The following is a 27,850-nucleotide window of genomic DNA, read 5'->3' as shown; positions in this document are numbered from 1 at the left end:
AGCAAAAGGAAAGAAGAAGGGCAGAATGTTTACATTGGATGCAGACATGTCTGAATTGAGTGCAGCAATGTTTGCACATGGGACCGGTGTAGTTGCAGATATTGATATCTGGCATAAACGCATTGGTCATGTTAATGTACAGCGACTTAAATCAATGCAGGCCCAAAACATTGTTGTAGGATTGCCTAAATTCAAGGTTGCAAAAATGCATAAGGTATGTGAAGCCTGTCAGTTTGGAAAACAGGCAAGGAAACCATTTCCTAGACATGTTCAAGAGAGTAAGAAGCCATTGGAATTAATCCACTCTGATGTGTGGACTACTAAAGCTGCATCTCTTGGAGGCTGTCATTATTTTGTCAGTTTTATTGATGACTATAGCAGAAAAGTTTGGGTGTATTTTATGAAAAAGAAAAGTGAAGTTTTTGGGCATTTCAAAACTCTTAAAGCTATGGTTGAAAAAGAAACAGGCCTGCAAGTAAAATGCCTAAGGTCAGATGGAGGGGGAGAGTACCTCTCAAATGAGTTTGCAAGGTTCCTGCAGGAGAATGGCATAAAGCAGCAATATTCATGCAGTCATACCCCACAGCAAAATGGAATTACAGAAAGAAAAAACAGGCATATTGGAGAGGTATCTCGTGCCATGCTCAATGAAAAAGACTTGCCAGATTTTTATTGGGCTGAAGCAGTTGCTACAGCAGTCTACATAATGAACAGGACTCCCACTGCAGCAATACATGGAATGACTCCAGAGGAGAGGTATACTGGTAGGAAACCAGATATTTCTCATTTGAAAATTTTTGGTTGCATTGCCTATGTACATGTGCCAGATGAGTTGAGATCCAAGTTGGATCCAAAAGTTGAGAAGTGCATCTTTATTGGTTACTCTCTGCAGCAAAAAGGGTATAGATGCTATAACCCTTCTACTCGTAAGTTTACAGTGAGCAGAGATGTTGTTTTTGATGAGATGAGTAGCTGGTATAAACCAGTAAATGTGATTGATGATGTAGATGCACAAAATGGTAATGCTGCACAGAATTCACAGCAGCAGTCACAAAATATTAGTGGACCTAGAGCGTCCTCTAGCAGTGGTTCACATTCTTTGCCATGGACAGGCAGATTGAGATCAGGAGAATCTTCTCAAAGTAATGCAGATAGTGGTATGCAGGTATCACGAAAAGGAAAAGAGAAGGTTGATCAGCCCATGTTTGATGTGAATGCAAGTCACTCTTATGTGGATGGTGAATCCAGTGGCTCAGAACAGAGCATTGATGATGAGTTGGGTGTTCCTTCTATTGTTACACCTGGAGTAAGGAAGACCAGGGATGTTTTGAGAGAACCTGGGAGTGAACCTACTTTGCGTAGGTCTACGAGAGCTAGGTATCCTGTGGATAGGCTGAAATATGATGGATTTACAGCCATTCACTATGCATATATGGTCAAGGTGATACAGGAACCAAAACCCACTTCTTTTGAGCAAGCCATGGGAAAAGAAAAATGGGAGAAAGCCATGGATGAAGAAATGGATGCCTTGGAAGCAAATGCTACATGGGAATTGGTACCTTTGCCTAAAGGTAAGAATGCAATTGGCTGTAAGTGGGTTTATAAGGTGAAGCACAATGCAGATGGTTCTGTGAACAGATACAAGGCAAGATTAGTAGTCAAGGGATATGCACAAACATATGGCATTGACTATGAAGAAACATTCAGTCCGGTTGCAAGGATGGCAACCGTAAGAGCAGTCATTGCTATGGCTGCATCAAAGGAATGGTCTTTACATCAGATGGATGTAAAGAATGCCTTCTTGCATGGTGACTTGCAAGAAGAGGTCTATATGGAGCAGCCACCAGGTTATGTGCATGATGTTCATCCTGAGTTTGTTTGCAGGTTGAAGAAAGCCTTGTATGGCTTGAAGCAAGCACCTAGAGCATGGTCTGACAAGATAGGACAGTATCTTGTCACTATTGGCTTTCAGATTTCCAAGGCAGATTTCTCACTTTATGTGAGAAAAACAGAGAAAGGTATTATGCTACTTGTCATTTATGTTGATGATTTGATTATGACAGGTGACAGTGATGAAGATATCCTTCATGTGAAAATGCTATTGAAGCAGAAGTTTGAGATGAAGGATTTGGGAGAGCTGCGTTATTTCTTGGGCATTGAGGTGATTAGATCACCAAGTGGGATACAGCTCTTGCAGAGGCAGTATGGATTGGACATGCTGTCCAAATATGGGATGACAGGCTGTAAGCCTATTTCAGTTCCTTTGGAGCAGAATGTGAAGCTGAGCGCAGATGCAGGTGAGCTTCTGGAAGACCCTACTATGTACAGACGCATAGTAGGAAGCTTGATTTATATGACTATTACCAGGCCAGATTTGAGCTATGCTGTTGGATTGGTAAGTCAGTTTATGCAGGCTCCAAGGAAACCGCATTTGGATGCAGCTAGATGCATACTCAGGTATGTGAAGTCCACATTGCAGTATGGACTATTTTATGAGACTGGGGTTCAGATACAGTTGCATGGATACACTGATGCTGATTGGGCTGGTAGCATTTCTGATAGACGATCTACCAGTGGATATGTGTTCTCTTTTGGGAGTGCTGGAGTCACTTGGAGCAGCAAGAAACAGCCTACAGTTGCCTTGTCGAGCACAAAGGCTGAGTATAGGGGTGCAGCAATGGCTGCATGTGAGGTAGCTTGGTTGCATAAGCTACTTTATGATATGCATCAGTCTACAGATGGGCCAGTCGTCATTTATTGTGACAACATGAGTAGTATACACTTGGCAAATAACCCAGTCTATCATGCTAGAACAAAGCACATTGAGGTGCATTATCACTATGTGCGAGAGAGGGTTTTACTAGGTCTTATTGATCTAGTTTATGTCAGCACAGAGGATCAGGTAGCTGACATATTCACGAAGGCATTGGGCGCAGAGAAGCTGCGCAAGTTCAGAGACCTGCTTGGTGTGCAGGAATTGGGATTGAGCTCGAGGGGGAGTGTTGAGATATCGAGCTCCACTCGTGATACGCCAGGGTGACCGTTGTGTATTTATGTCACCGACTTGTCAATTGCAGACGCGGTTGGTACACCGCCCATGAATAATAGCTACATGATAGCTATCCTTATCTACTCTTGTTCGTGGCTCAGTTAGTATGCCACCTTAGTTAGTTGAGTTTGGTTTGAGACCCATATATAGGGTTCTTCTATTTCTTTGTATGTGAGTTCTTTTTGGCTTACACAACTAAGAAGAGGAAAACTGTTTTCAGCCTCCACCCTTGTGTGTCTTCCCCCATTGTGCAAGTAAGAAAGCTTCAAGCGAGACTCCTTCCTTCTCTCCCACAATCTTGACAAGGATTTATTTCTAACCAGTTGATTTATTTATGTAGCTGAAGATTGCTAGGTATTCACTTTTGTCGGTTTAATTGTGTTATTTTACTAACGATTGTGAATGCTTCAGTTGATGTGTAGAGATAGCAGCAGTGGCGGAGGAAAGCATTGGAGTCTAGCGGGTTTTCGACTCTTTGGACTATATTTTGATAGGCGCCACGCCTATATTTTGTTATGTCTATTGAGACATCGATTATTTATTATTATTTTGTATGCGCTTATGCGCCTGGATATGTTATTTCTATTTGGACATTGAGATTGGGCGTGCCAGACACTATGGGCACCGTCCATTAGTTTTATTTTCTTATTTTTGGTAGAAAGCAAACTCAAAAGCTAAAAGCTTGTCATATTTTTGTAATTGGGCTATTATTGAGCATGAAGATTGGAAATATACATTAAATACATGCTTTGTGAAGCGCTCACACAAGGCATGGGGGAGATTGAACCCAATTTGTCTCTTGCCTCTTGTCGTGCTTGCTTTTACATGGGTTTTTGTGCTAAAAAGTAGAGTACTTTGTTCTTGGGGACCTTCCGAGATTCACCACGTGAGCTATCTGCGTCCGATCTGCGCACCATGTAGTGTCATGGAATGGCATTGCCACTGACTTCTCAAAAGTCAGGGCCATTGCCGACCTCCCATCGCCCACCAATTACAAGGGCGTCCAGTGTTTCTTAGGCCACACAGGATGCTACTGACGCTTTGTGCTAAACTACGCGCTGATTGCTAGACCATTGTACAAGTTGCTGATTGTATTTGACTGGACTGAGGAATGCCAACGCGTGTATGAACAGTTAAAGAAGGCTCTCACCATTGCACCAATCTTGTGAGCCCCAGACTGGAGTGTAGGATTCCAGGTACACATAAATGCCTCCGTTTTCTATCAGAGCCGTTCTATGCCAGCTTGGTGAACATAGTCTTGATTACCCTGTGAGCTTTGTTAGCACGCAGCTCACCGAAACAGAAATGAACTACTCCACTACAGAAAGGGAAGGGCTAGTCATGGTGTTTGCCATAAAGAAATTTAGGCATTACCTGTTGGCCACAACCTTCGTCTTTTTCGTGGACCATCAAGGCTTACTATATCTTGTGAACAAGCCATGCGCCATAGGTCGCATAGCAAGGTGGTTATTTCCCCTAATGGAGTTTTATTTCTCCGTGATTGTGCGTAAAGAAAAGCGGCACTATATGGCGTATCACATGTCCCGCATATCCACAGGGGAAGCTGCTAGCCAAGGCATCCCTGACGATTTACCGGACGCACACCTCTTTGGCCTGTCTAGCGAAGGGGACTTGTTTAGAGCTGATTTGATGCCTTACTAGTGGGCAGACGATGTTATCCAAGTGTTAGAAAATGGCTTGCCAGAGAGACCTATTGAGAAATCCAGGCTAAGTAGACTTATCTTAAAAATCTAACTGATTGCTAGACCATTGTACAAGCTGCTGATTGTATTCGACTGGACTGAGGAATGCCAACGCGTGTATGAATAGTTAAAGAAGGCTCTCACCACTGCACCAATCTTGTGAGCCCCAGACTGGAGTGTAGGATTCCATGTACACATAGATGCCTCCAAGTTTGCTATCGGAGCCGTTCTATGCCAGCTTGGTGAACATAGTCTTGATTACCCTATGAGCTTTGCTAGCAGGTAGCTCACCAAAACATAAATGAACTACTCCACTACAGAAAGGGAAGGGCTAGCCATGGTGTTTGCCATAAAGAAATTTAGGCATTACCTGTTGGCCACACCCTTCGTCTTTTTCATGGACCATCAAGGCTTGCTGTATCTTGTGAACAAGCCATGCGCCACAGGTCGCATAGCAAGGTGGTTACTTCTCCTGATGGAGTTTGATTTCTCAGTGATTGTGCATAAAGAAAAACGGCACTACATGGCGTATCACATGTCCCGCATACCCACAGGGGAAGCTGCTAACCAAGGCATCCCTGACGATTTATGGGACGCGCACCTCTTTGGCATGTCTAGCGAAGGGGACTTGTTTAGAGCTAATTTGATGCCTTACTGGTGGGTAGACGATGTTATCCAAGTGTTAGAAAATGGCTTGCCAGAGAGACCTATTGAGAAATTTAGGCTAAGGAGACTTATCTTAAAAATCTAGCCATACCAACTAATTGCTGGCCAACTCTATAGGTTGGGGTAGGACAGGTTGTTACGTATATGTGTGTGAGAGCACGAGATTCACGATGTATTGAGAGAGGCGCATGGTAGGATAGTTGGCGGGCACTTTAGCGGGAACATGACCGCCCGTAAGGTATTATAATCCCAACTCTGGTGGCCCACCCTATTCCACGACGTCGCTAAGTTTGTCAAACACTGTGACGAGTGCGAGGGGACTAAGGTGCCCATGCACAAAGATAGGATGGAGTTAACCCCCGTAATAGCTCGACAGCCCTTTGAAAAATGGGGCATTGACTTCATCGGACCTATCAGTCTAGCACCTCAATACTCCCAGGCATGCCACATCATTGTGGCAACAAACTACCTAACAAAGTGGGCGGAGGCACAAGCCACTAGAAGGAACGATGCTAGGACCACTGCGAAGTTCCTATGGGAATAGGTCTTTTCATCGTTTGGTTGTCCAATCGAACTAGTAAGTGATCAAGGCACACACTTCATTAATGAAGTAATATCCCACCTGCTCTCAATCTTCCTAATCATTCATAGAAGGTCCTCTCCCTTACTACCCTCAGGAAAATGGGCAAGCGAAGTCCAAAAATAAAATCCTGGTCAATGTGCTTACTAAGGTAGTATCCACATCACGAAGAGATTGGGATAATAAACTGATGGCTGCCTTGTGGGCTTATCGGATGGCTTATAAGATGGCTGTCGGACGCCCTTTAGGCTGACCTACGGGATGGAGGCCATTCTATCTCTATAATTTTTTGTCCCTAGCTTAAGAATAGCAGCGCAGGAGCATTGGGAGGGAAGAGAGGCTTGGACTAACCGCTTAGAGGAGCTAGAGCGTCTCATAGAAACTCGGCTTTTAGCCACCCACGCTCTAATCTGTGAAAAGGCACGATGAAAGCTATGGTATGACAAGCACGTCAACTAGCGCAACTTTGATCAAGGGGACCTCGTACTACTCTACTTGGTGAAAGGGCACAAATAGAAAATGAAATTTCGAGGGTTGGGACCTTTCCGGGTGCGTGCAATTAGGAGAATGGGCAATGTCGAGTTGGAGATGCTTGAAGGGGAAGGAATAGGCTTCTTCAATGGCAGTCACATGAAAAAGTACTATCCTCCTTTCCATCCATTGCACGAACCACCGATGTGCGAAGCCCCCGTCACCGTTTGTGTGGCCACAATTACCGAACTAATCGATCAAGATGAAGAAGCAGTAGCACCCGCCTACCTTCGAATCACGATCACTGCAGAATGAACATATTCTTTTGATGCCGTGATTGACGAGGGGGCCGACCATAATGTCTTGACACACGACCATTGGACACGCATTGGTCAGCCTAAATTACAGCCCACAAACACAAAACTTAGCCCATTTGGGGGCAACACTTACCCTCTCTTAGGGAAATGTGAAACGGTTGTCTCCATGAAGTCTGGAAGTATCCCAGTCGTCTTTTATGTGTTACCAAATACTAAAGGGGCCGATGATAAATCACTACTAGGGCGCACTTTCAAAAAGCAGACAAACTGCAATGTGGACTACAACCTAGACCACATTCACCTGACAGTGGGCAATGTGCGCATAGTAACTACTTTCAGCAAGGGCCATCTTGCACCTTCTACAATTGCAGAGCCACCGATAGAGACCCCCACGGCCAAGTCTAAGGAGAAGGGCATGGACATCTTACTCGGTACCCCAACCGCCAGAAGCAAACCCACCCAAGCCATCCACATGGCTAGGGAGCCCGCACACATATGGGTGCCAAAATGGCGAGCGCCGCCTCCTGGTAGACCACAGGAGCATGCTCCTAGATGCAAAAACTATTAGTCGCAGCCTAAGAGGCAGCCCAGGTGCCATCGACATGGGCGCATCGCCACGCCACGATGGATATCGAAAGATCTCCTGTGAGCACAAGGATACTATGAGGGAAACCCTTGGATATGGGTGCCTAAGGTTAGGCACCCAAAAGGGTCAACTTTGAGCAACCCCACTTCAGTTGGACAGACCAGCACAGGCAAAGCACAAGTCGCAAAGAACGTCAAACCAGCAACGGTGATGATTAAGGCCACCCAACACCTTCAGTCTCCCAAATCGGATGATCTAGCAACATCTAGGTCAAAGAAGGTGCACACCCCCATACCCACTCGAATGGATTGCAGCACGCTTCCTATGGCACAGGAGCCCGCCATAGTGTTTCCAAATGGTCTAGAGTGCACAGTCCCATTAACGACGCTTGGAAGGGAGTCATTATTGTCCAGCCCAACTGCTCCATTGCCACCAGTAGGTCTTAAGCCTTCATATGAAAGACGATCCTTCCTATCAGCGGCCAAGGATCTTGCTGAGACCTCAAGGAATGACGTAGTGACATGCATCAAGGAGTTGGATGACACCTTCACTACATTCACTAGAAGCTACGAGAGGCTTGAACAAGGAATTCTTAACGAACCCCTCGCTTCCATGTTCGCTTGTTGCCATGCACTTGGGAAGACTATGAGTTCATGGCCATCAAATTTCCCAAAGTTGCGGCCGAGCTAATCGCTAATGGAGAAATCTCGAAGGAACAAGTTGCTCTTAGACAACTAGTCACCTCATACCGCGAGCCCACTCGCTCTACTCCTCAACGTGAACTAGAGGAGCTCGTGCAGCTTTCCAGCTCTGCTTCTCCATTTTTGCAACTATGGTACGCCTTACGACTCCAATGGGAGAGAAAAGGCCACCGGATCATGACTAATGGTGAGCAAAGGAGGGCAATCAAAACAATTGAATGTGACCCTACGTACATGGCACCTCTTTCATTTAGAGTTTTGGCCATTACATGCAACCTACACTTAGATGATTAAGTATTGGCCCATCCGTACATTGACCAGTTCCTCACACAGGAGGAGTTGCACATTGCTAGTCACCTCAACTCGGGGGACATCTTTCATTACATCTTAACCTACATCACTCAAGCTTCCCTATAGCCATGCAAACTTGATCGCCATGCCCAGTTTGAATACAACCCTAACCTGTATACCTAGCTTATGGCCAAGTAACTCACCCCACACAGCCCATGCGAGACTTCCCTCCTCCCCGTACCACTTAGAAAAGAGGGGGGAAGAGCCAGTGACAACCAAGGGACTAACCAAGTGATGTAGCAAGAAGTGTAAAGGCTAACAATGCTCTACTAGATTCAAATAGGAAAGAAAGCAAGGAGGAAGTAGATGTTGGTTGTTAATTATTTCTAAAAAGTTTCATCTTCTTAAATCTACCCGGTAAACTAGCGCACACATTTTTTCTTGGGATATGCTAGGAATAATCAAATCGCAACTCTAACGTTGACTTGGGTAATGACAGGCGCCTACCATGGCAGGACAGAGTAGACTTCCATTTACGGAAGCAGAGATGATGAAATATGGAATCAACATCGAGACATGAGGATTCAACCAATTCACTTTCAAGCATACCATGAACTTGGATGAGGCCATCTTTGAGGAGCCGGCCGTAAGAGAGTTAGTGGACAAATGTAGCCTCCAAAGGTACATAGAGAAAGTCGGACAGGCTGTACACTACACATGTGCGCAGATTTCTTAAGAAATTTTGATGAAGGACGAAGTTGAAGCACAGTCACGGTAAGGGCAGGTAATCAAGAAAGATGGGTACATGTGCCCCTTAATGCATCCACTGTTAAAAGAGCCCTGCGACTCGTGCCCAAAAAAGAAAGACGCCCAAAAAGGAATGTGTATGCCATGCTAGGAGTAAAAAAAGAAGATGTGCACACGGTTGATGGAATTAGTCTAGCCGACATTCCAGACCTGACGACAAGGATGCATGCTAAGATGATCCATTCTCTCTTCTCCAGCCACAGATACAACACACTCATGAATAGAATCACCGTGCCACTGCTGGAAAGCATTGCGGTAGGAGTCCCAGAGGAGGTGGACTGGAACGGTTTCGTCCAGAAGACTATAAAGAGTTCAACTGCCCTTCTAGCTCCAGTCGCAACACCAGCCAGTGGGGAATCCCCGGCCTCCACCACACAATCGACGAGGGAAAAACCTACCATCAAGGCCTCTACAATCAGGTATGAAGGTATCCTTACAGCAATCATTGACGAGGCTATCAAGGGTGCCGGCATGGAGGGAGAGCAGATTGAGCACCAAGGCTCACCACTTCGAGAGGAGGAAGGCTCGAGCGAAAGGACGGTTAGAAATGAAGGAGAGCCTAAAGTACCACCCACGCAAAAGGCCAGGCCTCAGAAGCAAATGAAGGACGGCAAGGGCCAAAAGAAGGGGAAGACACTAAGCAAAGGGGATCGGGCCGAGGTGAAGAGGGCTTGAGAAGAGTCATGTATGTTGGAAGGACAACTGCAAAAGGAGGAGGAGGAAGAACTCGCAAGAGTTAAAGAGGAGTCAAAAAAGGCAGAAGAGGAACAACAAAGAAGGGTGGAAGAGGAAGCCCACGAGCTGAGCATGAAGGAACTGGCCGAGTTGGCTAAGGCCACTCTCGCAGGTCTGTTGAAGAAAATCATAGAAAAGGAGAAATCAACCCCTATGGTCCTCACCATGAGGCCGAAGCGAGTGGCAACGCGAGGGAAACCCCGATGAACGCAAGCAAGGGAAAGTCGCTGTTAGACCCCTTGCCTCCCTCCTTCATGCCAGCGCCAACAGACACTCCAAATGCCCCATAACCCACACCTTCTCTGGACACGGCCCAACTGATGAGCATGATGCAGATGCTTGTCAATAAGGTGGTAGAGATTGTCCCAGAACCTCGAGCGAAAAGACATGCGCAGATTTCTTAAGAAATTATGATGAAGGACGAAGTTGTAGCACACTCACGGTAAGGGCAGGTAATCAAGAAAGACGGGTACATGTGCCCCTTAATGCATCCACTGTCGAAAGAGCCCTGCGACTCTTGCCCAAAAAAGAAAGACGCCCAAAAAGGAATGTGTATGCCATGCTAGGAGTCAAAAAAGAAGATGTGCACACGGTCGATGGAATTAGTCTAGCCGACATTCCAGACCCGACGACAAGGATGCATGCTAAGATGATCCATTCTCTCTTCTCTAGCCACAGATACAACACACTCATGAATAGAATCACCGTGCCACTGCTGGAAAGCATTGCGGTAGGAGTCCGAGAGGAGGTGGACTAGAACGGTTTCGTCCAGAAGACTATAAAGAGTTCAGTTGCCCTTCTAGCTCCAGCCGCAACACCAGCCAGTGGGGAATCCCCGGCCTCCACCACACGATCCACGAGGGAAAAACCTACCATCAAGGCCTCTACAATCAGGTACGAAGGTATCCTTACAGCAATCATTGATGAGGCTATCAAGGGTGCTGGCATGGAGGGAGAGCAAATTGAGCACCAAGGCTCACCACTTCGAGAGGAGGAAGGCTCGAGCGAAAGGACGGTTAGAAATGAAGGAGAGCCTAAAGTACCACCCACGCAAAAGGCTAGGCCTCAGAAGCAAATGAAGGACGGCAAGGGCCAAAAGAAGGGGAAGACACTGAGCAAAGGGGATCGGGCCGAGGTGAAGAGGGCTTGAGAAGAGTCATGTAGGTTGGAAGGACAACTGCAAAAGGAGGAGGAGGAAGAACTCGCAAGAGTTAAAGAGGAGTCAAAAAAGGCAGAAGAGGAACAACAAAGAAGGGTGGAAGAGGAAGCCCACGAGCTGAGCATGAAGGAACTGGCCGAGTTGGCTAAGGCCACTCGCAGGTCTGTTGAAGAAAATCATAGAGAAGGAGAAATCAACCCCTATGGTCCTCACCATGAGGCCGAAGCAAGTGGCAGCGCGAGGGAATCCACGATGAACGTAGGCAAGGGAAAGTCGCTGTTACACTCCTTGCCTCCCTCCTTCATGCCGGCGCCAACAGACACTCCAAAATGCCCCATATTCCACGCCTTCTCTGGACACAGCCCAACGGATGAGCATGATGCAGATGCTTGGCAGTAAGGTGGCAGAGATTGTCCCAGAACCTGGAGCGAAAAGACATGCGCAGATTTCTTAAGAAATTATGATGAAGGACGAAGTTGTAGCACGGTCACGGTAAGGGCAGGTAATCAAGAAAGATGGGTACATGTGCCCCTTAATGCAGCCACTGTCCAAAGAGCCCTACGACTCGTGCCCAAAAAAGAAAGACGCCCAAAAAAGAATGTGTATGACATGCTAGGAGTCAAAAAGGAAGATGTGCACACGGTCGATGGAATTAGTCTAGCCGACATTCCAGACCCGACGACAAGGATGCGTGCTAAGATGATCCATTCTCTCTTCTCCAGCCACAGATACAACACACTCATGAATAGAATCACTGTGCCACTGTTGGAAAGCATTGCGGTAGGAGTCCCAGAGGAGGTGGACTGGAACGGTTTGGTCCAGAAGACTATAAAGAGTTCAGCTGCCCTTCTAGCTCCAGCCGCAACACCAGCCAGTGGGGAATCCCCGGCCTCCACCACACAATCCACGAGGGAAAAACCTACCATCAAGGCCTCTACAATCAGGTACGAAGGTATCCTTACAGCAATCATTGATGAGGCTATCAAGGGTGCCGGCATGGAGGGAGAGCAGATTGAGCACCAAGGCTCACCATGTCGAGAGGAGGAAGGCTCGAGCGAAAGGATGGTTAGCAATGAAGGAGAGCCTAAAGTACCACCCACGCAAAAGGCCAGGCCTCAGAAGCAAATGAAGGATGGAAAGGGCCAAAAGAAGGGGAAGACACTGAGCAAAGGGGATCGGGCCGAGGTGAAGAGGGCTTGAGAAGTGTCATGTAGGTTGGAAGGAGAACTACAAAAGGAGGAGGATAAAGAACTCGCAAGAGTTAAAGAGGAGTCAAAAAAGGCGGAAGAGGAACAACAAAGAAGGGTGGAAGAGGAAGCCCACGAGCTGAGCATGAAGGAACTGGCCGAGTTGGCTAAGGCCACTCTCGCAGGTCTGTTGAAGAAAATCATAGAGAAGGAGAAATCAACCCCTATGGTCCTCACCATGAGGCCGAAGCGAGTGGCAACGCGAGGGAAACCCCGATGAACGCAAGCAAGGCAAAGTCGCTGTTAGACCCCTTGCCTCCCTCCTTCATGTTAGCGCCAACAGACACTCCAAATGCCCCATAACCCACACCTTCTCTGGACACGGCCCAACTGATGAGCATGATGCAGATGCTTGTCAGTAAGGTGGAAGAGATTGTCCCAAAACCTGGAGCGAAAAGACATGCGCAGATTTCTTAAGAAATTATGATGAAGGACGAAGTTGTAGCACACTCACGGTAAGGGCAGGTAATCAAGAAAGACGGGTACATGTGCCCCTTAATGCAGCCACTGTCGAAAGAGCCCTGCGACTCTTGCCCAAAAAAGAAAGACGCCCAAAAAGGAATGTGTATGCCATGCTAGGAGTCAAAAAAGAAGATGTGCACACGGTCGATGGAATTAGTCTAGCCGACATTCCAGACCCGACGACAAGGATGCATGCTAAGATGATCCATTCTCTCTTCTCCAGCCACAGATACAACACACTCATGAATAGAATCACCGTGCCACTGCTGGAAAGCATTGCGGTAGGAGTCCTAGAGGAGGTGGACTAGAACGGTTTCGTCCAGAAGACTATAAAGAGTTCAGCTGCCCTTCTAGCTCCAGCCGCAACACCAGCCAGTGGGGAATCCCCGGCCTCCACCACACGATCCACGAGGGAAAACCTACCATCAAGGCCTCTACAATCAGGTACGAAGGTATCCTTACAGCAATCATTGATGAGGCTATCAAGGGTGCTGGCATGGAGGGAGAGCAAATTGAGCACCAAGGCTCACCACTTCGAGAGGAGGAAGGCTCGAGCGAAAGGACGGTTAGAAATGAAGGAGAGCCTAAAGTACCACCCACGCAAAAGGCTAGGCCTCAGAAGCAAATGAAGGACGGCAAGGGCCAAAAGAAGGGGAAGACACTGAGCAAAGGGGATCGGGCCGAGGTGAAGAGGGCTTGAGAAGAGTCATGTAGGTTGGAAGGACAACTGCAAAAGGAGGAGGAGGAAGAACTCGCAAGAGTTAAAGAGGAGTCAAAAAAGGCAGAAGAGGAACAACAAAGAAGGGTGGAAGAGGAAGCCCACGAGCTGAGCATGAAGGAACTCGCCGAGTTGGCTAAGGCCACTTGCAGGTCTGTTGAAGAAAATCATAGAGAAGGAGAAATCAACCCCTATGGTCCTCACCATGAGGCCGAAGCAAGTGGCAGCGCGAGGGAATCCACGATGAACGTAGGCAAGGGAAAGTCGCTGTTACACTCCTTGCCTCCCTCCTTCATGCCGGCGCCAACAGACACTCCAAAATGCCCCATATTCCACGCCTTCTCTGGACATAGCCCAACGGATGAGCATGATGCAGATGCTTGGCAGTAAGGTGGCAGAGATTGTCCCAGAACCTGGAGCGAAAAGACATGCGCAGATTTCTTAAGAAATTATGATGAAGGACGAAGTTGTAGCACGGTCACGGTAAGGGCAGGTAATCAAGAAAGATGGGTACATGTGCCCCTTAATGCAGCCACTGTCAAAAGAGCCCTACGACTCGTGCCCAAAAAAGAAAGACGCCCAAAAAGGAATGTGTATGACATGCTAGGAGTCAAAAAGGAAGATGTGCACACGGTCGATGGAATTAGTCTAGCCGACATTCCAGACCCGACGACAAGGATGCGTGCTAAGATGATCCATTCTCTCTTCTCCAGCCACAGATACAACACACTCATGAATAGAATCACTGTGCCACTGTTGGAAAGCATTGCGGTAGGAGTCCCAGAGGAGGTGGACTGGAACGGTTTGGTCCAGAAGACTATAAAGAGTTCAGCTGCCCTTCTAGCTCCAGCCGCAACACCAGCCAGTGGGGAATCCCCGGCCTCCACCACACAATCCACGAGGGAAAAACCTACCATCAAGGCCTCTACAATCAGGTACGAAGGTATCCTTACAGCAATCATTGATGAGGCTATCAAGGGTGCCGGCATGGAGGGAGAGCAGATTGAGCACCAAGGCTCACCATGTCGAGAGGAGGAAGGCTCGAGCGAAAGGATGGTTAGCAATGAAGGAGAGCCTAAAGTACCACCCATGCAAAAGGCCAGGCCTCAGAAGCAAATGAAGGATGGAAAGGGCCAAAAGAAGGGGAAGACACTGAGCAAAGGGGATCGGGCCGAGGTGAAGAGGGCTTGAGAAGTGTCATGTAGGTTGGAAGGAGAACTACAAAAGGAGGAGGATAAAGAACTCGCAAGAGTTAAAGAGGAGTCAAAAAAGGCGGAAGAGGAACAACAAAGAAGGGTGGAAGAGGAAGCCCACGAGCTGAGCATGAAGGAACTGGCCGAGTTGGCTAAGGCCACTCTCGCAGGTCTGTTGAAGAAAATCATAGAGAAGGAGAAATCAACCCCTATGGTCCTCACCATGAGGCCGAAGCGAGTGGCAACGCGAGGGAAACCCCGATGAACGCAAGCAAGGCAAAGTCGCTGTTAGACCCCTTGCCTCCCTCCTTCATGTTAGCACCAACAGACACTCCAAATGCCCCATAACCCACACCTTCTCTGGACACGGCCCAACTGATGAGCATGATGCAGATGCTTGTCAGTAAGGTGGCAGAGATTGTCCCAGAACCTAGAGCGAAAAGACATGCGCAGATTTCTTAAGAAATTATGATGAAGGACGAAGTTGTAGCACACTCACGGTAAGGGCAGGTAATCAAGAAAGATGGGTACATGTGCCCCTTAATGCAGCCACTGTCGAAAGAGCCCTGCGACTCTTGCCCAAAAAAGAAAGACGCCCAAAAAGCAATGTGTATGCCATGCTAGGAGTCAAAAAAGAAGATGTGCACACGGTCGATGGAATTAGTCTAGCCGACATTCCAGACCCGACGACAAGGATGCATGCTAAGATGATCCATTCTCTCTTCTCCAGCCACAGATACAACACACTCATGAATAGAATCACCGTGCCACTGCTGGAAAGCATTGCGGTAGGAGTCCTAGAGGAGGTGGACTAGAACGGTTTCGTCCAGAAGACTATAAAGAGTTCAGTTGCCCTTCTAGCTCCAGCCGCAACACCAGCCAGTGGGGAATCCCCGGCCTCCACCACACGATCCACGAGGGAAAAACCTACCATCAAGGCCTCTACAATCAGGTACGAAGGTATCCTTACAGCAATCATTGATGAGGCTATCAAGGGTGCTGGCATGGAGGGAGAGCAAATTGAGCACCAAGGCTCACCACTTCGAGAGGAGGAAGGCTCGAGCGAAAGGACGGTTAGAAATGAAGGAGAGCCTAAAGTACCACCCACGCAAAAGGCTAGGCCTCAGAAGCAAATGAAGGACGGCAAGGGCCAAAAGAAGGGGAAGACACTGAGCAAAGGGGATCGGGCCGAGGTGAAGAGGGCTTGAGAAGAGTCATGTAGGTTGGAAGGACAACTGCAAAAGGAGGAGGAGGAAGAACTCGCAAGAGTTAAAGAGGAGTCAAAAAAGGCAGAAGAGGAACAACAAAGAAGGGTGGAAGAGGAAGCCCACGAGCTGAGCATGAAGGAACTGGCCGAGTTGGCTAAGGCCACTCGCAGGTCTGTTGAAGAAAATCATAGAGAAGGAGAAATCAACCCCTATGGTCCTCACCATGAGGCCGAAGCAAGTGGCAGCGCGAGGGAATCCACGATGAACGTAGGCAAGGGAAAGTCGCTGTTACACTCCTTGCCTCCCTCCTTCATGCCGGCGCCAATAGATACTCCAAAATGCCCCATATTCCACGCCTTCTCTGGACACAGCCCAACGGATGAGCATGATGCAGATGCTTGGCAGTAAGGTGGCAGAGATTGTCCCAGAACCTGGAGCGAAAAGACATGCGCAGATTTCTTAAGAAATTATGATGAAGGACGAAGTTGTAGCACGGTCACGGTAAGGGCAGGTAATCAAGAAAGATGGGTACATGTGCCCCTTAATGCAGCCACTGTCAAAAGAGCCCTACGACTCGTGCCCAGAAAAGAAAGACGCCCAAAAAGGAATGTGTATGACATGCTAGGAGTCAAAAATGAAGATGTGCACACGGTCGATGGAATTAGTCTAGCCGACATTCCAGACCCGACGACAAGGATGCGTGCTAAGATGATCCATTCTCTCTTCTCCAGCCACAGATACAACACACTCATGAATAGAATCACTGTGCCACTGTTGGAAAGCATTGCGGTAGGAGTCCCAGAGGAGGCGGACTGGAACGGTTTGGTCCAGAAGACTATAAAGAGTTCAGCTGCCCTTCTAGCTCCAGCCGCAACACCAGCCAGTGGGGAATCCCCGGCCTCCACCACACAATCCACGAGGGAAAAACCTACCATCAAGGCCTCTACAATCAGGTACGAAGGTATCCTTACAGCAATCATTGATGAGGCTATCAAGGGTGCCGGCATGGAGGGAGAGCAGATTGAGCACCAAGGCTCACCATGTCGAGAGGAGGAAGGCTCGAGCGAAAGGATGGTTAGCAATGAAGGAGAGCCTAAAGTACCACCCACGCAAAAGGCCAGGCCTCAGAAGCAAATGAAGGATGGAAAGGGCCAAAAGAAGGGGAAGACACTGAGCAAAGGGGATCGGGCCGAGGTGAAGAGGGCTTGAGAAGTGTCATGTAGGTTGGAAGGAGAACTACAAAAGGAGGAGGATAAAGAACTCGCAAGAGTTAAAGAGGAGTCAAAAAAGGCGGAAGAGGAACAACAAAGAAGGGTGGAAGAGGAAGCCCACGAGCTGAGCATGAAGGAACTGGCCGAGTTGGCTAAGGCCACTCTCGCAGGTCTGTTGAAGAAAATCATAGAGAAGGAGAAATCAACCCCTATGGTCCTCACCATGAGGCCGAAGCGAGTGGCAACGCGAGGGAAACCCCGATGAACGCAAGCAAGGCAAAGTCGCTGTTAGACCCCTTGGCTCCCTCCTTCATGTTAGCGCCAACAGACACTCCAAATGCCCCATAACCCACACCTTCTCTGGACACGGCCCAACTGATGAGCATGATGCAGATGCTTGTCAGTAAGGTGGCAGAGATTGTCCCAGAACCTGGAGCGAAAAGACATGCGCAGATTTCTTAAGAAATTATGATGAAGGACGAAGTTGTAGCACACTCACGGTAAGGGCAGGTAATCAAGAAAGACGGGTACATGTGCCCCTTAATGCAGCCACTGTCGAAAGAGCCCTGCGACTCTTGCCCAAAAAAGAAAGACGCCCAAAAAGGAATGTGTATGCCATGCTAGGAGTCAAAAAAGAAGATGTGCACACGGTCGATGGAATTAGTCTAGCCGACATTCTAGACCCGACGACAAGGATGCATGCTAAGATGATCCATTCTCTCTTCTCCAGCCACAGATACAACACACTCATGAATAGAATCACCGTGCCACTGCTGGAAAGCATTGCGGTAGGAGTCCTAGAGGAGGTGGACTAGAACGGTTTCGTCCAGAAGACTATAAAGAGTTCAGCTGCCCTTCTAGCTCCAGCCGCAACACCAGCCAGTGGGGAATCCCCGGCCTCCACCACACGATCCACGAGGGAAAAACCTACCATCAAGGCCTCTACAATCAGGTACGAAGGTATCCTTACAGCAATCATTGATGAGGCTATCAAGGGTGCTGGCATGGAGGGAGAGCAAATTGAGCACCAAGGCTCACCACTTCGAGAGGAGGAAGGCTCGAGCGAAAGGACGGTTAGAAATGAAGGAGAGCCTAAAGTACCACCCACGCAAAAGGCTAGGCCTCAGAAGCAAATGAAGGACGGCAAGGGCCAAAAGAAGGGGAAGACACTGAGCAAAGGGGATCGGGCCGAGGTGAAGAGGGCTTGAGAAGTGTCATGTAGGTTGGAAGGACAACTGCAAAAGGAGGAGGAGGAAGAACTCGCAAGAGTTAAAGAGGAGTCAAAAAAGGCAGAAGAGGAACAACAAAGAAGGGTGGAAGAGGAAGCCCACGAGCTGAGCATGAAGGAACTGGCCGAGTTGGCTAAGGCCACTCGCAGGTCTGTTGAAGAAAATCATAGAGAAGGAGAAATCAACCCCTATGGTCCTCACCATGAGGCCGAAGCAAGTGGCAGCGCGAGGGAATCCACGATGAACGTAGGCAAGGGAAAGTCGCTGTTACACTCCTTGCCTCCCTCCTTCATGCCGGCGCCAACAGACACTCCAAAATGCCCCATATTCCACGCCTTCTCTGGACACAGCCCAACGGATGAGCATGATGCAGATGCTTGGCAGTAAGGTGGCAGAGATTGTCCCAGAACCTGGAGCGAAAAGACATGCGCAGATTTCTTAAGAAATTATGATGAAGGACGAAGTTGTAGCACGGTCACGGTAAGGGCAGGTAATCAAGAAAGATGGGTACATGTGCCCCTTAATGCAGCCACTGTCAAAAGAGCCCTACGACTCGTGCCCAAAAAAGAAAGACGCCGAAAAAGGAATGTGTATGACATGGTAGGAGTCAAAAAGGAAGATGTGCACACGGTCGATGGAATTAGTCTAGCCGACATTCCAGACCCGACGACAAGGATGCGTGCTAAGATGATCCATTCTCTCTTCTCCAGCCACAGATACAACACACTCATGAATAGAATCACTGTGCCACTGCTGGAAAGCATTGCGGTAGGAGTCCCAGAGGAGGTGGACTGGAACGGTTTGGTCCAGAAGACTATAAAGAGTTCAGCTGCCCTTCTAGCTCCAGCCGCAACACCAGCCAGTGGGGAATCCCCGGCCTCCACCACACAATCCACGAGGGAAAAACCTACCATCAAGGCCTCTACAATCAGGTACGAAGGTATCCTTACAGCAATCATTGATGAGGCTATCAAGGGTGCCGGCATGGAGGGAGAGCAGATTGAGCACCAAGGCTCACCATGTCGAGAGGAGGAAGGCTCGAGCGAAAGGATGGTTAGCAATGAAGGAGAGCCTAAAGTACCACCCACGCAAAAGGCCAGGCCTCAGAAGCAAATGAAGGATGGAAAGGGACAAAAGAAGGGGAAGACACTGAGCAAAGGGGATCGGGCCGAGGTGAAGAGGGCTTGAGAAGTGTCATGTAGGTTGGAAGGAGAACTACAAAAGGAGGAGGATAAAGAACTCGCAAGAGTTAAAGAGGAGTCAAAAAAGGCGGAAGAGGAACAACAAAGAAGGGTGGAAGAGGAAGCCCACGAGCTGAGCATGAAGGAACTGGCCGAGTTGGCTAAGGCCACTCTCGCAGGTCTGTTGAAGAAAATCATAGAGAAGGAGAAATCAACCCCTATGGTCCTCACCATGAGGCCGAAGCGAGTGGCAACGCGAGGGAAACCCCGATGAACGCAAGCAAGGCAAAGTCACTGTTAGACCCCTTGCCTCCCTCCTTCATGTTAGCGCCAACAGACACTCCAAATGCCCCATAACCCACACCTTCTCTGGACACGGCCCAAGTGATGAGCATGATGCAGATGCTTGTCAGTAAGGTGGCAGAGATTGTCCCAGAACCTGGAGCGAAAAGACATGCGCAGATTTCTTAAGAAATTATGATGAAGGACGAAGTTGTAGCGCACTCACGGTAAGGGCAGGTAATCAAGAAAGACGGGTACATGTGCCCCTTAATGCAGCCACTGTCGAAAGAGCCCTGCGACTCTTGCCCAAAAAAGAAAGACGCCCAAAAAGGAATGTGTATGCCATGCTAGGAGTCAAAAAAGAAGATGTGCACACGGTCGATGGAATTACTCTAGCCGACATTCCAGACCCGACGACAAGGATGCATGCTAAGATGATCCATTCTCTCTTCTCCAGCCACAGATACAACACACTCATGAATAGAATCACCGTGCCACTGCTGGAAAGCATTGCGGTAGGAGTCCTAGAGGAGGTGGACTAGAACGGTTTCGTCCAGAAGACTATAAAGAGTTCAGCTACCCTTCTAGCTCCAGCCGCAACACCAGCCAGTGGGGAATGCCCGGCCTCCACCACACGATCCACGAGGGAAAAACCTACCATCAAGGCCTCTACAATCAGGTACGAAGGTATCCTTACAGCAATCATTGATGAGGCTATCAAGGGTGCTGGCATGGAGGGAGAGCAAATTGAGCACCAAGGCTCACCACTTCGAGAGGAGGAAGGCTCGAGCGAAAGGACGGTTAGAAATGAAGGAGAGCCTAAAGTACCACCCACACAAAAGGCTAGGCCTTAGAAGCAAATGAAGGACGGCAAGGGCCAAAAGAAGGGGAAGACACTGAGCAAAGGGGATCGGGCCGAGGTGAAGAGGGCTTGAGAAGAGTCATGTAGGTTGGAAGGACAACTGCAAAAGGAGGAGGAGGAAGAACTCGCAAGAGTTAAAGAGGAGTCAAAAAAGGCAGAAGAGGAACAACAAAGAAGGGTGGAAGAGGAAGCCCACGAGCTGAGCATGAAGGAACTGGCCGAGTTGGCTAAGGCCACTCGCAGGTCTGTTGAAGAAAATCATAGAGAAGGAGAAATCAACCCCTATGGTCCTCACCATGAGGCCGAAGCAAGTGGCAGTGCGAGGGAATCCACGATGAACGTAGGCAAGGGAAAGTCGCTGTTACACTCCTTGCCTCCCTCCTTCATGCCGGCGCCAACAGACACTCCAAAATGCCCCATATTCCACGCCTTCTCTGGACACAGGCCAATGGATGAGCATGATGCAGATGCTTGGCAGTAAGGTGGCAGAGATTGTCCCAGAACCTGGAGCGAAAAGACATGCACAGATTTCTTAAGAAATTATGATGAAGGACGAAGTTGTAGCACGGTCACGGTAAGGGCAGGTAATCAAGAAAGATGGGTACATGTGCCCCTTAATGCAGCCACTGTCCAAAGAGCCCTACGACTCGTGCCCAAAAAAGAAAGACGCCCAAAAAAGAATGTGTATGACATGCTAGGAGTCAAAAAGGAAGATGTGCACACGGTCGATGGAATTAGTCTAGCCGACATTCCAGACCCGACGACAAGGATGCGTGCTAAGATGATCCATTCTCTCTTCTCCAGCCACAGATACAACACACTCATGAATAGAATCACTGTGCCACTGCTGGAAAGCATTGCGGTAGGAGTCCCAGAGGAGGTGGACTGGAACGGTTTGGTCCAGAAGACTATAAAGAGTTCAGCTGCCCTTCTAGCTCCAGCTGCAACACCAGCCAGTGGGGAATCCCCGGCCTCCACCACACGATCCACGAGGGAAAAACCTACCATCAAGGCCTCTACAATCAGGTACGAAGGTATCCTTACAGCAATCATTGATGAGGCTATCAAGGGTGCTGGCATGGAGGGAGAGCAAATTGAGCACCAAGGCTCACCACTTCGAGAGGAGGAAGGCTCGAGCGAAAGGAGGGTTAGAAATGAAGGAGAGCCTAAAGTACCACCCACACAAAAGGCTAGGCCTCAGAAGCAAATGAAGGACGGCAAGGGCCAAAAGAAGGGGAAGACACTGAGCAAAGGGGATCGGGCCGAGGTGAAGAGGGCTTGAGAAGAGTCATGTAGGTTGGAAGGACAACTGCAAAAGGAGGAGGAGGAAGAACTCGCAAGAGTTAAAGAGGAGTCAAAAAAGGCAGAAGAGGAACAACAAAGAAGGGTGGAAGAGGAAGCCCACGAGCTGAGCATGAAGGAACTGGCCGAGTTGGCTAAGGCCACTCGCAGGTCTGTTGAAGAAAATCATAGAGAAGGAGAAATCAACCCCTATGGTCCTCACCATGAGGCCGAAGCAAGTGGCAGCGCGAGGGAATCCACGATGAACGTAGGCAAGGGAAAGTCGCTGTTACACTCCTTGCCTCCCTCCTTCATGCCGGCGCCAACAGACACTCCAAAATGCCCCATATTCCACGCCTTTTCTGGACACAGCCCAACGGATGAGCATGATGCAGATGCTTGGCAGTAAGGTGGCAGAGATTGTCCCAGAACCTGGAGCGAAAAGACATGCGCAGATTTCTTAAGAAATTATGATGAAGGACAAAGTTGTAGCACGGTCACGGTAAGGGCAGGGAATCAAGAAAGATGGGTACATGTGCCCCTTAATGCAGCCACTGTCCAAAGAGCCCTACGACTCGTGCCCAAAAAAGAAAGACGCCCAAAAAGGAATGTGTATGACATGCTAGGAGTCAAAAAGGAAGATGTGCACACGGTCGATGGAATTAGTCTAGCCGACATTCCAGACCCGACGACAAGGATGCGTGCTAAGATGATCCATTCTCTCTTCTCCAGCCACAGATACAACACACTCATGAATAGAATCACTGTGCCACTGCTGGAAAGCATTGCGGTAGGAGTCCCAGAGGAGGTGGACTGGAACGGTTTGGTCCAGAAGACTATAAAGAGTTCAGCTGCCCTTCTAGCTCCAGCCGCAACACCAGCCAGTGGGGAATCCCCGGCCTCCACCACACAATCCACGAGGGAAAAACCTACCATCAAGGCCTCTACAATCAGGTACGAAGGTATCCTTACAGCAATCATTGATGAGGCTATCAAGGGTGCCGGCATGGAGGGAGAGCAGATTGAGCACCAAGGCTCACCATGTCGAGAGGAGGAAGGCTCGAGCGAAAGGATGGTTAGCAATGAAGGAGAGCCTAAAGTACCACCCACGCAAAAGGCCAGGCCTCAGAAGCAAATGAAGGATGGAAAGGGCCAAAAGAAGGGGAAGACACTGAGCAAAGGGGATCGGGCCGAGGTGAAGAGGGCTTGAGAAGTGTCATGTAGGTTGGAAGGAGAACTACAAAAGGAGGAGGATAAAGAACTCGCAAGAGTTAAAGAGGAGTGAACAACAAAGAAGGGTGGAAGAGGAAGCCCACGAGCTGAGCATGAAGGAACTGGCCGAGTTGGCTAAGGCCACTCTCGCAGGTCTGTTGAAGAAAATCATAGAAAAGGAGAAATCAACCCCTATGGTCCTTACCATGAGGCCGAAGCGAGTGGCAACGCGAGGGAAACCCCGATGAACGCAAGCAAGGCAAAGTCGCTGTTAGACCCCTTGCCTCCCTCCTTCATGTTAGCGCCAACAGACACTCCAAATGCCCCATAACCCACACCTTCTCTGGACACGGCCCAACTGATGAGCATGATGCAGATGCTTGTCAGTAAGGTGGCAGAGATTGTCCCAGAACCTGGAGCGAAAAGACATGCGCAGATTTCTTAAGAAATTATGATGAAGGACGAAGTTGTAGCGCACTCACGGTAAGGGCAGGTAATCAAGAAAGACGGGTACATGTGCCCCTTAATGCAGCCACTGTCGAAAGAGCCCTGCGACTCTTGCCCAAAAAAGAAAGACGCCCAAAAAGGAATGTGTATGCCATGCTAGGAGTCAAAAAAGAAGATGTGCACACGGTCGATGGAATTAGTCTAGCCGACATTCCAGACCCGACGACAAGGATGCATGCTAAGATGATCCATTCTCTCTTCTCCAGCCACAGATACAACACACTCATGAATAGAATCATCGTGCCACTGCTGGAAAGCATTGCGGTAGGAGTCCTAGAGGAGGTGGACTAGAACGGTTTCGTCCAGAAGACTATAAAGAGTTCAGCTGCCCTTCTAGCTCCAGCCGCAACACCAGCCAGTGGGGAATCCCCGGCCTCCACCACACGATCCACGAGGGAAAAACCTACCATCAAGGCCTCTACAATCAGGTACGAAGGTATCCTTACAGCAATCATTGATGAGGCTATCAAGGGTGCTGGCATGGAGGGAGAGCAAATTGAGCACCAAGGCTCACCACTTCGAGAGGAGGAAGGCTCGAGCGAAATGACGGTTAGAAATGAAGGAGAGCCTAAAGTACCACCCACGCAAAAGGCTAGGCCTCAGAAGCAAATGAAGGACGGCAAGGGCCAAAAGAAGGGGAAGACACTGAGCAAAGGGGATTGGGCCGAGGTGAAGAGGGCTTGAGAAGAGTCATGTAGGTTGGAAGGACAACTGCAAAAGGAGGAGGAGGAAGAACTCGCAAGAGTTAAAGAGGAGTCAAAAAAGGCAGAAGAGGAACAACAAAGAAGGGTGGAAGAGGAAGCCCACGAGCTGAGCATGAAGGAACTGGCCGAGTTGGCTAAGGCCACTCGCAGGTCTGTTGAAGAAAATCATAGAGAAGGAGAAATCAACCCCTATGGTCCTCACCATGAGGCCGAAGCAAGTGGCAGCGCGAGGGAATCCACGATGAACGTAGGCAAGGGAAAGTCGCTGTTACACTCCTTGCCTCCCTCCTTCATGCCGGCGCCAACAGACACTCCAAAATGCCCCATATTCCACGCCTTCTCTGGACACAGCCCAACGGATGAGCATGATGCAGATGCTTGGCAGTAAGGTGGCAGAGATTGTCCCAGAACCTGGAGCGAAAAGACATGCGCAGATTTCTTAAGAAATTATGATGAAGGACGAAGTTGTAGCACGGTCACGGTAAGGGCAGGTAATCAAGAAAGATGGGTACATGTGCCCCTTAATGCAGCCACTGTCCAAAGAGCCCTACGACTCGTGCCCAAAAAAGAAAGACGCCCAAAAAAGAATGTGTATGAGATGCTAGGAGTCAAAAAGGAAGATGTGCACACGGTCGATGGAATTAGTCTAGCCGACATTCCAGACCCGACGACAAGGATGCGTGCTAAGATGATCCATTCTCTCTTCTCCAGCCACAGATACAACACACTCATGAATAGAATCACCGTGCCACTGCTGGAAAGCATTGCGGTAGGAGTCCCAGAGGAGGTGGACTGGAACGGTTTGGTCCAGAAGACTATAAAGAGTTCAGCTGCCCTTCTAGCTCCAGCCGCAACACCAGCCAGTGGGGAATCCCCGGCCTCCACCACACAATCCACGAGGGCAAAACCTACCATCAAGGCCTCTACAATCAGGTACGAAGGTATCCTTACAGCAATCATTGATGAGGCTATCAAGGGTGCCGGCATGGAGGGAGAGCAGATTGAGCACCAAGGCTCACCATGTCGAGAGGAGGAAGGCTCGAGCGAAAGGATGGTTAGCAATGAAGGAGAGCCTAAAGTACCACCCACGCAAAAGGCCAGGCCTCAGAAGCAAATGAAGGATGGAAAGGGACAAAAGAAGGGGAAGACACTGAGCAAAGGGGATCGGGCCGAGGTGAAGAGGGCTTGAGAAGTGTCATGTAGGTTGGAAGGAGAACTACAAAAGGAGGAGGATAAAGAACTCGCAAGAGTTAAAGAGGAGTCAAAAAAGGCGGAAGAGGAACAACAAAGAAGGGTGGAAGAGGAAGCCCACGAGCTGAGCATGAAGGAACTGGCCGAGTTGGCTAAGGCCACTCTCGCAGGTCTGTTGAAGAAAATCATAGAGAAGGAGAAATCAACCCCTATGGTCCTTACCATGAGGCCGAAGCGAGTGGCAACGCGAGGGAAACCCCGATGAACGCAAGCAAGGCAAAGTCGCTGTTAGACCCCTTGCCTCCCTCCTTCATGTTAGCGCCAACAGACACTCCAAATGCCCCATAACCCACACCTTCTCTGGACACGGCCCAACTGATGAGCATGATGCAGATGCTTGTCAGTAAGGTGGCAGAGATTGTCCCAGAACCTGGAGCGAAAAGACATGCGCAGATTTCTTAAGAAATTATGATGAAGGACGAAGTTGTAGCGCACTCACGGTAAGGGCAGGTAATCAAGAAAGACGGGTACATGTGCCCCTTAATGCAGCCACTGTCGAAAGAGCCCTGCGACTCTTGCCCAAAAAAGAAAGACGCCCAAAAAGGAATGTGTATGCCATGCTAGGAGTCAAAAAAGAAGATGTGCACACGGTCGATGGAATTAGTCTAGCCGACATTCCAGACCCGACGACAAGGATGCATGCTAAGATGATCCATTCTCTCTTCTCCAGCCACAGATACAACACACTCATGAATAGAATCACTGTGCCACTGCTGGAAAGCATTGCGGTAGGAGTCCTAGAGGAGGTGGACTAGAACGGTTTCGTCCAGAAGACTATAAAGAGTTCAGCTGCCCTTCTAGCTCCAGCCGCAATACCAGCCAGTGGGGAATCCCCGGCCTCCACCACACGATCCACGAGGGAAAAACCTACCATCAAGGCCTCTACAATCAGGTACGAAGGTATCCTTACAGCAATCATTGATGAGGCTATCAAGGGTGCTGGCATGGAGGGAGAGCAAATTGAGCACCAAGGCTCACCACTTCGAGAGGAGGAAGGCTCGAGCGAAAGGACGGTTAGAAATGAAGGAGAGCCTAAAGTACCACCCACGCAAAAGGCTAGGCCTCAGAAGCAAATGAAGGACGGCAAGGGCCAAAAGAAGGGGAAGACACTGAGCAAAGGGGATCGGGCCGAGGTGAAGAGGGCTTGAGAAGAGTCATGTAGGTTGGAAGGACAACTGCAAAAGGAGGAGGAGGAAGAACTTGCAAGAGTTAAAGAGGAGTCAAAAAAGGCAGAAGAGGAACAACAAAGAAGGGTGGAAGAGGAAGCCCACGAGCTGAGCATGAAGGAACTGGCCGAGTTGGCTAAGGCCACTCGCAGGTCTGTTGAAGAAAATCATAGAGAAGGAGAAATCAACCCCTATGGTCCTCACCATGAGGCCGAAGCAAGTGGCAGCGCGAGGGAATCCACGATGAACGTAGGCAAGGGAAAGTCGCTGTTACACTCCTTGCCTCCCTCCTTCATGCCGGCGCCAACAGACACTCCAAAATGCCCAATATTCCACGCCTTCTCTGGACACAGCCCAACGGATGAGCATGATGCAGATGCTTGGCAGTAAGGTGGCAGAGATTGTCCCAGAACCTGGAGCAAAAAGACATGCGCAGATTTCTTAAGAAATTATGATGAAGGACGAAGTTGTAGCACGGTCACGGTAAGGGCAGGTAATCAAGAAAGATGGGTACATGTGCCCCTTAATGCAGCCACTGTCCAAAGAGCCCTACGACTCGTGCCCAAAAAAGAAAGACGCCCAAAAAAGAATGTGTATGACATGCTAGGAGTCAAAAAGGAAGATGTGCACACGGTCGATGGAATTAGTCTAGCCGACATTCCAGACCCGACGACAAGGATGCGTGCTAAGATGATCCATTCTCTCTTCTCCAGCCACAGATACAACACACTCATGAATAGAATCACCGTGCCACTGCTGGAAAGCATTGCGGTAGGAGTCCCAGAGGAGGTGGACTGGAACGGTTTGATCAGAAGACTATAAAGAGTTCAGCTGCCCTTCTAGCTCCAGCCGCAACACCAGCCAGTGGGGAATCCCCGGCCTCCACCACACAATCCACGAGGGCAAAACCTACCATCAAGGCCTCTACAATCAGGTACGAAGGTATCCTTACAGCAATCATTGATGAGGCTATCAAGGGTGCCGGCATGGAGGGAGAGTAGATTGAGCACCAAGGCTCACCATGTCGAGAGGAGGAAGGCTCGAGCGAAAGGATGGTTAGCAATGAAGGAG

This window comes from Lygodium microphyllum, chromosome 30, assembly GCF_053477565.2.
Source record: "Lygodium microphyllum isolate KBCC chromosome 30, Lygodium_microphyllum_v1.1.10, whole genome shotgun sequence".
In the NCBI taxonomy this organism is placed as follows: Eukaryota; Viridiplantae; Streptophyta; class Polypodiopsida; order Schizaeales; family Lygodiaceae; genus Lygodium; species Lygodium microphyllum.
This window is presented reverse-complemented; position numbering follows the sequence as displayed.